Source organism: Suricata suricatta, chromosome 12, assembly GCF_006229205.1.
Source record: "Suricata suricatta isolate VVHF042 chromosome 12, meerkat_22Aug2017_6uvM2_HiC, whole genome shotgun sequence".
Taxonomy (NCBI): domain Eukaryota; kingdom Metazoa; phylum Chordata; class Mammalia; order Carnivora; family Herpestidae; genus Suricata; species Suricata suricatta.
Window position 1 is genome coordinate 82,769,224 of NC_043711.1, and position 14,234 is coordinate 82,783,457.

The window sequence follows — 14,234 nt, forward strand, 5'->3', positions numbered from 1 at the left end:
ATGCTGGCGAGGATGTGGAGAAACAGGCACCCTCCTACACTGTCGGTGGGAATGTAAACTGGTGCAGCCGCTATGGGAAACACTGTGGAGGTTCCTCAAAAAATTAACAATAGAACTCCCCTATGACCCAGCAATAGCACTGCTAGGAATTTACCCAAGGGATACAGAAGTGCTGATGCATAGGGGCACATGTACCCCAGTGTTCATAGCGGCACTGTCAACAATAGCCGAGTCACGGGAAGAGCCTAAATGTCCATCAACTGATGAATGGATCGAGAAGATGTGGTTTATATACACAATGGAGTACTACATGGCAACGAGAAAGAATGAAATCTGGCCATTTGTGGCAAAGTGGATGGAATTCGAGGGTGTCATGCTAAGTGAAAGAAGTCAGGCAGAGAAGGACAGATACCATATGTTTTCACTCATAGATCTAACAGGAGAAACCTAACAGGACCGTGGGGGACTGGAAGGGTGGAAATAGTTGGGGAGAGGGAGGAAGGCAATTCATGAGAGACTCTTGAATACTGAAAACAAAGTGAGGACTCATGGAGGGGTGGAAAGGGGAAGGGGGTAATGGGCATGGAGGAGGGCACTTGTGGGGACGAGCACTGGGTGTTGTAGGGAAATCAATTTGACAATAAACTATTAAAAAATTCCTTTTGACAACATTATATGTATGGATAGATTGGGGTTATCCAAGGAGAAATGTTGATAATGGTATGGACGTGTAAGGAGAGCCAAATGAAAGGAGTAGTGATGGGGATAAAGAGGAAAATGTAAACAAAAAACAAAAAACACATTTTTTTAATTACAAGATTTTCACTCATCTATTTTATTCTAATAATTCAAGGAATTTTGCCCCTTTGCATTTCCCAGTTTTTAGCTATAATCGTTACGTATGTACGGTGTTCTTAAATTGTGCCTCGATTTTTCCACTTGGATAATTGAGAGCAGGGGGGTTAACAAATCATGGCCCATGGAAGGAATCTGGTTTTCTGCCTGTTTGTGTAAATAGTTTTTCTGGAACACAGTCTCATTCATTCATTTTATGTGTTGGGTATGGCTGCTGTCATACTACAAAGCAGTTGAGTAGTTGTGACAGAGCTCATATGGTCCACAAGGTTTAAAAGATTTACTCCCTGGTCCTTTACAAAAAAACTGACCCTTTACAGAAAAACTCCCTATTTCATAGCATCATATTGAAGACATTCTGTTATCTTACAACTAAAGTGAATATAAAAAAATTTACTTAATATTATGTATGAGTCATTATTAATTAGGTGACATTGATCACATTTGTCATTCAGAATCTACATTACATTCTTAATGTATTTGGAAATTGTATTAGTTAACCTCTTCCAAATTGCAAGGTTTCTTAGGTAAAGGCGGTTTAAATGTAAAGAGATTTATGAAAATAAAGAATGGAAAACTCATCTGTACAGTTGAGTTTTGTTAGCCAGTCCAATAAGGACCAAAAAATACTTTAAAGCTGCAAGATTATTTAAGACTGCATCATACCCTGGCAACCAAATTATTTTGTCAGTCTGGCAACAGTAGGTATCATTAGATCCCTATTCTAATGTTCTGACAATTTATGTACAGAGCTTGCAATTTCAGACTACTTGAGCTGATTAAATTGGTGTAGCCTCTTCCTGCTGGGGATGGTTTTCATTCAAATTCCTTTTTTTCTCTGAATTTTTTTATGCCATCCTATTTTGTTTCATGAATGCAGTATCTTTTCGTCTCTGAGGATGTTAGTACATTTTTTTAAATGTGTTCTTTGTTTTTCTTTGGCATTACTTCATGATAGAAGCTTTTCACAGTGCCTGCTGGTATTTTATCATGTTTAAAGATGGGAGACTAAAAATCAGGCTGGGAGCTCTGAGTGTGCATGTATGGAGGAGAAGCTTGTTAACAGAGAACCTCTCTGTAGGATTTTCTGGTGGATAATCTTTTAAGAAATTGGAGAACTTCATAAAAAATTCATCCTATCCACTGCCTGTTTTGGTTAAGTCTTGGCTACAGTGGGCTGGGAACCAAGTGGGAAAAGAGGATGGCATTTTTGTCATTCAGTTTGCATGTGTTCATTTAATTCTCCCGTTTTTGGTATTGTCCATCCTTTTTAACTGTGGCTGGCATCCCCCATTCTAGAGATGCTCTATTTTACCGTAACTAGAAGGAAAAACCCCTGAGCCTTCTTGTGTGAAGTAGGGGATTTAGGAATCACAGGCAGCTTTCAGACAATCCTGCTTATAAGTCTTATCTTTACTCCCTACTTCCAGAATTATCTGGTGGGTCTTGAAGATGCTACAGTGTAAACCATCTTAGTTCTTGGCTTTTCCCTATTATCAATCCACTTTCTTGAGTGTGCTGTCACTTAGCATTACTCTGTTTTGTAGTTGACTGTAGTTACTTGCTGTTATCTCCGCCTCTATTTTCCCTGACATTTACTATAGTTAGTTTTTTAATTTTTAAAGTTTCTTTGCTGGAGTTTAGAGGGAATTTGAAAGGAGAGTCAGATGTGCATGTGTAATCTATCATCTTTTGTAAAAGACCTTTCTCTACATACTTACTTTTTTTTGTTTACTTTCTACAGTCTTTTGGATTCATACTTTTTTTCCCTTTCAAATCTTTTTTCTCCATACTGGTTTGGAATTTGTGCGCTCTGTTTTTAATTTTTTACTGTTTTCCTTTGAAATTTTAACTTGCATATTAACCTCACTAAAGTTAATCAGTATATTTGTCTTGCTTAGCAAGACAAAGATCTTGGAACTTGGCTCCAGTTATCTCCATTCCTGGTATTTATTCAGGATTTTAGCTTTATACATATATTTCTATTTATTTATTTATTTAATGTTAATTATTAGAGAAAGGCAGACAGGAGACAGACTGTCTGTGGGGGGAGGGGCAGAGAGAGGGAGAGACAGAACTCGAAGCAAGCTCCAGGCTCCAAGCTGTCAGCACAGCCCACACAAGGCTTGAACCCATGAACTATGAGATGATGACCTGAGCTGAAGTCAGAAACTTAACCGACTGAGCTACCCAGGCCCCCATACATATGTTTTTTAATGTTTGTTTATTTTGAGGGGAGTGAGTGTTTGCCTGTGTGTGCGCTTGCATGCACAAGTTGGAGAGGGGCAGAGAGAGAGAGGGAGAGAGAATCCCAAGCTCTGTACTGACAGACGCAGGACTCCATCTCACAAACTGTGAGATCAAGACCTGAGCCAAAAATTAAGAGTTGGACGTTTAACTGACGGAGCTACCCAGGCGTCCCTAGCTTTATATTTTTAAATGCCCAAGTTAGATATTCTTTCATGTATTTTGTTTTTATCTAATACTTACCACTTTATTAGTCATTTTCATATCTTGAGTTGCAGAACTTTCTTTCACAATCATTGTCTTATTCCTGAAGTACATCCTTTAGAATTTCCACTAATGTTGGTCCATTAGTAGTAAAATATTTTAGGTTAGAAAAATAAAAAGATGGCCCCTAATACTTTTTGTCTTAAAGAGGTTTGTTGATATGTAGTTCACATACCATACAATATACCCATTTAAAGTGTACAATTCAATGGCTTTTAGTATATTCATTGTTGTGCAGTGATCACAACATTCAATTTTAAAACATCATTACCCCAAAAAAGAATCACCTTGCTAGTTCTCACTCCAAATCCCACATCTGCTCAGCCCTAGGCAACCAATAATTGATTTACCGTCTCTGTAGATCAGTTTACTCTGACGTTTCATGTAAATGGAATCATACAATATTTGGTCCTTTATGACTGGCTTCTCAGACTTGGTATTTTTGCCAGTTTTTCAATCATTGTCTTTTTGTGTTGTGAGAGTTCTTTATATATTCTGGATACTTTTATCAGATATACATGATTTACAGAAATTTTCTTGCATTTTGTGGGTTGGATTCTCACTTCTTGATGGTGTCTTTGAAGCACCAGAATTTTAGCTTTTGATTTATATCCAGTGTATTTTGCTTTTGCTTTTGGTGTTATCTGGTTCTATTTGAATTTTCGGGGTTTTTTTTCCTTTTAAAAAATGACATTAGAATTTTGATAGGAATCGCACTGAATCTATAAATCTTCCAACCCATGAATATGGATATCTTTCCATTTACTTGTGCCTTTAATTTCTTTCAGCACTGTTTTGTAGTTTTCATCTCCTTGGCTAAGTTTATTCCTAAGTGTTTTATTCTTTTTGATGCTATTGTAAATGGGATTGTTTTATTTATTTCCTTTTTTCTGGCTTGATTGCTCTGGCTAGGACTTACATACAGTGTTGAATAGAAGTGGTGGGAGATGACATTCTGTCTTACTCCTAGTATAAGTGGAAAACTTTCAATTTTTCACCATTGACTGTGATTATTAGTTGTGGGCTTTTCATATATACTCTTTATCTTGTTGAGGTAATTTTCTTCTATTCCTAGTTGGACAGTTTTTTACCATGAAAGACTATTGAATTTTGTCAAATGCTTTTTTTTTTTTTTTTTACATCAGTGGTAATGGTAATGTGATCTTAGCCTTAATTCTTTTAATGTATAATATATTGATTTTCATATGTTGATCCATCTTTGCAACCCAGGGATAAATCCTTCTTGATCATAGTATATTGAGCTGTTTTTTCTTTTTTTTTTCTTTTAAACATTTATTCCTTTTTGAGAGAGAGAGTGAAAGATGGGGAGCAGCAGAGAGAGGGAGACACAGAATCGGAAGTAGGCTCCAGGCTTTGAGCTGTTAACACAGAGCCTAATGTGGGGTTCAAACCCACGAGCAATAAGATCATGACCTGAGTCGAAGTTGGATGCTTAGCCAACTGAGCCACCCAGGCACCTTTGTATTAAATAGCCTTTTAATGTGATGTTGAATTTGGTTTGCTAGTATGAAAAACTGAACATTTTGAATTGTTAAAATGTGGCAACTCTGGAAATCAGATTCTTCTTCCACTACCTGGTTTCTTATTGCTGCTCATTATGGTGGATTTTTGCTTATCTGGTGACATTTCCAAACAAATTTTGTGTAGTCTGTATTCTTTGTGATGTATGGCCACTGTCTTAGACTTCACTTCCTGCTTGCATGGAACCTGAAAGTCAACTAGAGTTAAAAGCCAGGATCTTCTCCTGTCCTTTCTGACCATGTATCTACCCCTGGGCATATGCATGAACTTCTAGATTTAGCCTAATACCCAAGAGTTTTTCAAAGCGCTCATTCCCCCAAATGTCTCCTTCTCCGATCTCTTCTCTCCCATTCTTTGCAATATATCTATTGTGTGTCCCATCTATTTATTATCCCTTGCCTCAAGTGGTAGTGGTTAATATATTTGATTTTAAATGCTTCTGACAGACAACTGCCTGGGAAAGTATCTCAGCCCCATGGAAGCTCCCAGGCAGGGAAAACGAAGGCAAGAGAAGTTCTGAGCCAATCCTTCATATGACTTCCAGACAGTTAAAACCTGCAACCACAGTTCTTTTGTAGGGGTCTAACTTAATTTTTTTTTACATATGGTTGTGCAGTTGTTCCAGCACCATTTGTTGAAGAGATGGCAATTGATGTGGGAAACAAAGGCAAAAGAAAAAAAATTAAATTCCCCTACTACTTAGAGCCCATTGACAAGTCCTTGAATCAGGCAGAGTGACCTTCTTCTGGGAGCTCAGCTGCCTCAATATTGACACTTTGCTGAGGACAAAAGACAATTTTAGCCTGACCCCCCCTAGGAACCTGTAAGTCTACTTTAACATACAAAAATCTCTTTTGAAACTCCTTTTTCTCTACCCCCAAGATATATGTTGGTAATCACACTCCAAGTTTATGGTCCACTGATATACATCTGAAGGGTCTTTTGAATGTTTATTAGACAGTAGTAAATGATCTTTACCTAACAATAGCTAGCCCCCTCAAGGTCCTAGAAATATTTCTTCCAATTTTCCTTAGAGACTTAGGCTATCCCTAATTCCCTTCCAACTTGAAGGTCACAACCCCAGTGCAGCTCTTTCTGCCCATAGGTCCTTTCCCTGTGCTTTAGAAAACCCCATCATTTTGCACTGAAGACATTTCAAGAATTCTTTCTTGACTGTTAGCAAGTAATTTCTATACCCAATGTGGGGCTCGAAGACACAACCCTGAGATCAAGGGTCACATGCTCTGCCGCTCACCAGCTGAGCCACTCAGGTGCCCTGGCAATGACACCAAAAGATTTGACATAGGTAGATATGACATCAAAAGCACAATCTCTGAAAGACAAAATTAGAAATTGGACTTTATTAAAATTAAATCCCTTGGCTTACAAAAGGCACTATTTATTTTTTAATATTTTTATTTATTTTTGAGAAAGACAGACAGTGCAAGTGGGGCAGGGGCAGAGAGAGAGAGGGAGACACAGAATCCAAAACAGGCTACAGGCTCTGAGCTGTCAGCATAGAGCCCAATGTGGGGCTTACAATCATGAACTGAACTGTAAGATGATGATGACCTGAACTGAAGGTGGACGCTTAACTGACAGAGCCACCCAGGTGCCCCGTACAATCTAGTTTTTAATCCTATTCCTGGCATAGTGCTCCCTTGGAATTTCCTAAGTGATGAGAATGATAAAGGTGTCTTTTGTTATGTTATTGAGGTGACTTTTAGACCTTGTCTTAAGAATGGAGACTGGTTACTGGGTTGCCTGGGTGGCTCAGTTGGTTAAGCATCTGACTTGGGCTCAGGTCATCATCTCACCCCATGTTGGTCTCTGTACTGACAGCTCAGAGCCTGAAGCCTGCCTCCGTTAACTGACTGAGCTACCCAGGTGCTCCTTTGAAGCCTGCTTCGGATTCTGTGTCTCCCTCTCTTTCTCTCTGCCCCTCCGCAGCTCACGGTCTCTGTCTCTGTCTCTCTCTGTCTCTCTCTCAAAAATAAATAAACATTAAAAGAAAAATATTTAAAGAATGGAGCCTGGTTGCTAGTGGAGCCAACCATGTGGTTGGAGTAAACTAGTAACCTAGGAGGTCATAATAAGTTTGAGTTCTGTGAGCCACTCTGTCAAATTAATCAAACCCAAGTAGATAATCATTGGAACTTGCAGTCTGTAGCTGGTTAGTTGGAAGCACAAGGGACAACTTGGACTTGTGTGTACCATCTGAAGTGGGTGGGGATCACTTAAACTGTGGGATCTGATATTATCTCTGAAATAAGTTGTAGGATACCCAGCTGGTGTCGGAGAATTGCTTGTTGGTGTGAATGATGTGGTTTGAAGTGTTGGGGTGTGGAGTCCACGGCCAAGAAAGAATCCGTGAGGTATCTTTGGTGCAAGAGGGTGTTTTTATTATAGCACGGAAATGGTACCCATGGGCAGAAAGTCCTGCAGTGAGTAGTGACTGATTATATAAAATCTTCTATTCTGTGGAGGACAGGGTGATGTTAGGGCTCCAGAAAATTGAGTCTATAGGTTTCTAGAGATTGTGTTTTTCTTATAAATCATTAAGACAGTGGCAAAATGATGGATACACATGTCCTGCATAACTGTGATCTCTATTAGTTAACCATTTGTTTTTGCCTTTTCTTTGTTCTTGAGCAGCCCTGAGTCCCTAAGGAATGTCACATATCCCTTGGTGGGGAGGGTTAGCTTGTGCTTTGCTGTCAACTTGCCTTTTGCTTCCACATTATGAGGAAACCACTCCCATCCCCCACATACACCCACATTTTGGACCCTCTACACTGTCAAGAGAGTGAAAAGAAAGCCATAGTTTGCAAGAAAAATTTGTGAAACACATAGCTGGGAAAGGATTTGATTCTAAAATATATAAAGAACTCTTAAAATGTAATAATGTGAAAACAAGTAAAAAGTAAAGGTTCTGAGGAAATACCATATAGTATACACAAATGTCAGATAAACATATGAAAAGATGCTCAACATCATATCATATGGGAATTGCAAATTAAACCATAACATATCACTGTGCATCTATTAGATTGGCAAAATTCTGGAAAGCTAATAATACCAAATGCTGGTAAAGGTATGGAAGAAAAGGAATTCTCCTTCAATCCTAGTAGGAATGCAACATGGTACACAACTTTGAAAGACCATTTGGCAGTTTCTTACTGGGTTAAAACATAGGTGTACCATTATCCAGCCATTGTATACTAATTGTCCCAAACTGGAAGCAAGCAAAACACAATGGAATATTATTCAGCAATTTTTTAAAAATACGGGGCACCTGGGTGGCTCAGTCAGTTAAGCGTCCCACTCTTGAATTTGGCTCAGGTCATGATTTCATGTTTGTGAGTTCCAGCCCTCCATCAGGCTCTGTGCAGGCAGTGTGGAGCCTGCTTGGGATTCTCTCTCTCTCCCTCTCTCTGCCCCTCCCCAGCTTGTGCGTGCATGTGTGTACACGTGCTCTCTCAGTAAATAAGCTTTAAAAAAAAAGTACAGAGCTGTCAAGCCATGAAAAGGTATGGAAGAACCTTTACTGGTATTGCTAAATGAAAGAAACCAATCTGAAAAGGCCTCAAATTGTATGATTCCATCTACCTGACATTCTGGAGGAGGTAAAACTACAGACTAAAAAGATCAGTGGTCATCAGAGGTTCTCAATGAGGAGAGAGGGATGGATAGGTAAAGCATGGGTGGTGAGATTATTCTGTGTGAAACTGGTGGACCCATGGTGTTACACATTTGTCAAAATCCATAGAACTGTACAACACGAAGAGTGGATCTGAAAATAAATTGTGGGGCTTGAGCTTACAATCCCAAGATGTCTTTACTGACTGCATGTTCTACCAACTGAGCCAGCCAGGCCCCCCTGAGTTTCATTTGTGTATTTATTTTTAATTAAAAATTTTTATTAGTATTTTTAAAAAGATTTGTAAATAATCCCTACACCTCGCATAGGCTCAAACTCAGAAGAATTGCATCCTTCACCACCTGTGGGAGCCAGGTACCCCTGGACTTTTAATTTTTTTTTTAATTGAAATGTAGTTGACCCACCATGTTACATTCGTTTCAGGTAAACAACATAGTGACTTGACAGCTCTACGTGTTATATTATGCACACCACAAGTGTAGTTGCCATGTGTCCCCATACATCACTATTAAATTACCATTGACTGCGTTCCCTGTGCTCTATCTTTCATCCCCATGACTTATTCATTCCATAGCTGGAAGTCTGTATCTCCCACTTCCCTTCACCAATTTTGCCTCTTTATCACTTCCCTTTTGGCAACCAAAAGTTTGTTTGTTTTCTATATTTATTGCTCTGTTTTGCTTTTTTATTTGTTTTGTGTTTTGGAATACCTATAAGGGAAATCATATGATATTTGTCTTTCTCTGTCTGACTTATTTCACTTATCATAATACCCTGTAGGACCAAGCATCTGTGCTGTTATAAATGGCAAGATCTTATTCTTTTTTTTTTTTTTTTTAATGGCTAATACTCCATCGTGTGTGTGTGTGTGTGTGTGTGTGTGTGTGTGTGTGTGTGTGTCTGTGTGTATACCACATCTTTATCCTTTCATCTACTGATGGGCATTTAAGTTGTTTCCATATTTAATCTATTTTAATGCTGCGGTAAACAGAAGGGTGAATATATAATTTTTGAATTACTATTTTCAGTTTTCTTGGGGAAATAGTGGTAGAATTACTGGATCATATGGTATTTTTTGAGGAACCTCCATAGTGTCTTCCACAGTGGCTGCACCAATTTATATTCTCATTAATAATGCACAAGAGTTCCTTTTTCTTCACATCCTTGCCAATGCTTGTTATTTCTTGGCTTTTTAAAAAAATATTTATTTTGAGAGAGAGAGGATGCATGTGCAAATAGGAAAGGGGCAGAGAGAGAGGGAGAAAGAGAATCCCAAGTAGGCTTCCCGCTCAGTGCAGAGCCAGACATGGGGGCTGATCTAGGAACTGTGGACTCAAGACCTGAGCTGATAAACAAGAATCTGGACGTTCTGGGGCACCTGGGTGGCTCAGTCGGTTGAGCGTTTACTTCAGCTCAGGTCATGATCTCACAGTCTATGAGTTTGAGCCCCATGTCAGGCTCTATTCTAACCGCCCAGAGCCTGGAGCCTGCTTCAGATTCTGTGTCTCCCTCTCTCTCTGCCCCTCCCCCTCTCACTCTCTGTCTCTCTCTCTCAAAATAAAATACAGAAAAAAATTGTTAAAAAAAAAAAAAAGAATCTGGACCTTCAACTGACTGGGCCACCTAGGTGCCCCACTTGTCTTTTTGATACTAGGTATTTTGACATGTGAAATTGTACACTTAAACCCCAAAACTTCCAGTATATTCCATGCACTTACCATTAAGGTAAAGTACCTACTTTTGTGGACTTCAGAGTCAATAAACAAGTCAGAAATTTTTCAGAAATGCCATAGGAAGTAATAGGATGGTTAACTTCAGATTGAATAAGTCTAGACAGATCTCTCTGAGGAGGTAATATATAACTTGAGGCCTGGAAACAAGAAGATGTTAGCTATTTAAAGAGAGAAAAAAGCATTCTTAGTAGAGGGAACAGTTAGTACAAAGGCTCTAGGGCTAGGATGAGTGAGTGTGTTTGAGAAATAGAAAGAAAGCTAGATTTGTAGTGGGTAAAGAGGAGAATGATAAGAGGTAAAGTCAAAGTCCACATGGGTAGTATGGAGTTAGGCATCTATAAGCCAAGGTAAGGAGTTTGTATTCTATTTTAACTGAGACAGGAGGTTATTGAGTATTTATAGACCATGATCTAACTTTTATTTTCAAAGAGGACTCCAGTTGCTGTGTAGAGGATGGTGGGACGGAGAAGGAACCAGCAGCAAACACAACAGAAGCAGGGAGACCAGTTTAATGACTTCTAGTAATTTGTTGACAGGGAAGGGATGGATATTTGTAGCTTAGTCTATGATGGTTAAGAAGAGAAGGAGAAACGTAGCTATATAGTAGGGTGTGTTTTGCAGGTAGAATCACTAGAACTTGTTGAGGGAAAGATCATGCCCATGTGTTTGGCCTGAGCTACTGGGTGGATGGTGGTGCCATTGAGGCTAGGATGAGTGTGTCCAAGTATAGAGAGTTTTAATTTAGTTATTTTAACTGTGTAGGTAGGCAGTTGTAAGTAATGGTTAAGATGAAAAGTCTGGAGCTCAGGGGAAAACATGGGACTTGAAGTGTAGGTTATCTATTATATCTAGTCTTTCTTGCCTGTTTTTTATTTTATTTTGTTTGTTTGTCTATTTGTTTAGAGAGAGTGCATGAGCAGGGGAGGGACAGAGAGAGTGAAAGAGAGAGAGAATCTTGAGGAGGCTCTACACTGTCAGAGCAGAGCCCTGACATGGGGCTCAAACCCATGAACCGTGAGATCATGACCTGAGCCAAAACCAAGAGTCAGATGCTCAACCAGCCAAGCCACCCAGGTGCCCCTTTTGCCTGTTTTTTAAATTGTACAAATCATCAATGATAAATGTTTTCTTTTAAAAACCTCAAACAATATGTATAAAACCAAAGTTCCCCATGAGCACCTTCTTTACTATATATATTCCTCTCCTCCACAAAGTTAACCAGTGTGACAGTGTCAGATATATATTTTTTCTGCATTTATTTGTATGTGTCTATAGGAATATACAATTTACTTTTGTTTGCAAAAATGAGATCATATTGTAGATATTTTATAACTTAAATGTTCTTGGAATCATTTCATTTCAGTTATTACAAAGTTGCTTATTTTAATGTCTGCATTGTATTCTGTTCTGTGCTATGAATGTTACTCATTTAACAGGTTGCCAATTGATATTTAGGTGGTTTTGTTAGTTTTTCTTTTTTTTTTTTTTTACTGTTATACGTATGGTAATTTTTATTTTTCTTAAGAATTTAAAGTATTTAGAGATATATAAAAGTAATAGGTATAAATACATGCATTATTAAAATTACCAGCATGTTTTTGCAGAGCAACTCATTCTACTACAGTGATTATTATCTGGATAGAATCATTGTTCATAAAAATGTGTGTCGTCTATACTTTCATTAGGCTTTTCTATATGAAGTTAATTTGAATTTTAAAATATATTTTATTTCTGTAGAGATCTTAAAATTTATTTACTTTGTAACTTTATAATTAATGCTAATTTAGAATAAATCTATACTATACTATACTATAAAAAGGGTATTTTCCCAGCAATAAATTGTTGATGTAGATCAGCAGCTAGAATAATACTTTATCATGCATAATAAGAGCATGGAATATTAGACTTCACTTGCTATCTCTTGATTTATTTGTCTTGATGTCATAGTACTATTGCATACAGTCTTTTGGGTACTGAGGAGAAGGGAAAACTATACAGAATGTGGTAATGATGTCTTTGGAAGAAAGACCCTTTGCATGACAAGCACTTTGAACCAGAATATCTTGTACAAAACAGCGTTAAGGCTTTTGTGTTATAATTCACTTCTTTTATGTTCTGGGTGACTACTAATGACATTATTTATGGTGTATGCCTCCCTGGTTAAAATAAAAGGTCCCTTTTAGCAAATTGTAGGTTATAAAACATCTGAAATGGTGCAATTTAAATAAAGAAGTTAATGGGGGGAAAATACACACAGATACACACACACACACACACACACACACACACTCACACACTCACACACTCACACACTCACACATATACGGCCACAGAGAATGAGCTAGTTTCTATAGTGAAGGCCAAAATTTTAGCTTTGAACATTTTAATCAAGGATAAAACATTAGCTTTTATAGAGTTGGTCTCAGTAAGAGTCATTGTTTCATTTAATTTTGCCAGATTTGAGAAGATAATGTGAATTGTTTGATATTAAAGTTTAAAAAGTTAGAAAGCGAGCAGGGGAAGGGGCAGAGGGAGAGAGAGAGAGAATCCCAAGCAGGGTCCGTGCTCAATGTGTAGCCTGACGTGGGGCTTGATCCCATGACCCTGGGATTATGACTCAAGCCGAAATCAAGAGTTGGATTCTCAGCTGAGCCACCCAGGCACACCTTAACATTTTTAATGGAAGTCTAATTTCATATGCAAATTTAAGATAGTAGGTGCAGTATCAAGATATTTTGTTTGTCTTACTGTATATTATGCTGCTGACATAGTACTTGGTAAATAAGTGCTAAGTAAATTTCATTTCACTTTAATCTTTACCTTAACCCAGTTGAAATATTTCTAACATTATCCAGTCCCCAAAAGCCTAAGAATAGATTTTTGTTGTAAAGATGTTTAAACACCATTAATGATAAGTAACATTTACAGAGCATTTTTTAAGTATACATAATCATTCATCTTTGCAACAACCCTGTGAGATAGAGGTGGTGTTATACTCATTTTTCTGACAGAAAACTGGGACCTAGAGAGATTACATAACTCAAGTAGTATCATACATATAATAAGTGTCCTAGACAGAAATTGAGTCCTAATGTTCTGACTTTGTTATAGCATCTTTGTCATATTCGTCATGCTGTTTCCACATGGGGGTTACCATTTCCATGATTGGAGACTGAAGAAGATATGTGAGACTTAATCTTTTTGTTGTTGTTGTTAAATTTATTTTGAGAGAGAAAAGTGTGAACAGAGGGGGGTGGTAGAGAGCCAGAGAGGGAGAGAGAGAATCCTAGGCAGGCGCTCCGCTGTCAGCACAGAGCCCAATGCAAGGCTCAGAAACTGAAATCATGACCTGAGCCAAAATTAAGAGTTGGACGCTCACCCGACTGAGCCATTCAGGTGTCCCTCAAAAGCCATTTTTTAATTCATTTCATCAAACCGATATTTAAGTGTTTACTATGTGTCAGGCACTCTTTTGGGCTTCTGGATTTCATCAGTGAACAAAAAAAACAAAGATCCCTGCTCACATGGAGTTTATATTCTAGCCTAGAGAGTCAAAACCAATGAACATAATTACCAAGTGAATTACTTAATATGACAAAAGGTGATATATTCTGTAGAAGAAAAAAAGATGACCAGGGAATTGGAGCAGACTGTAATACTGTTAAGAGAACAATATTAAGAGCAAAATAAAACAAAAGTCCTAGTGCTAGAAAGTGCTGGCATATTTGAGGTATAACAGGGAGGTAGGTATTTGAGTAGGTTAGGAGAGTAAAAGGAAATAGGAAGTTGTGAACAGGGGTAGCATGCTTCTTATATGGTCTTTAAGGTCATGGTATGGATTTAGGCTTTTACTCTGAGTAAAATGGGAAGCCGTTGCAGGGTTTTGAACACTTTAAAAGTCATTCTGATTGTGTTCAGAATAGGAACTGAAG

The 14,234-nt window shown here is 38.1% G+C and overlaps 1 protein-coding gene and 1 long non-coding RNA gene across 5 annotated transcripts in view; one reads left to right on the forward strand and one right to left on the reverse strand.

Annotated features, from left to right (window-relative positions):
* The window catches only part of ITCH (itchy E3 ubiquitin protein ligase), a 154,628-nt gene that overhangs the window by 37,627 nt on the left and 102,767 nt on the right, over window positions 1-14,234 (forward strand). The gene's annotated exons all lie outside the window — the stretch shown is intronic.
* The window catches only part of LOC115274917, a 71,649-nt gene that overhangs the window by 9,725 nt on the left and 47,690 nt on the right, over window positions 1-14,234 (reverse strand). The gene's annotated exons all lie outside the window — the stretch shown is intronic.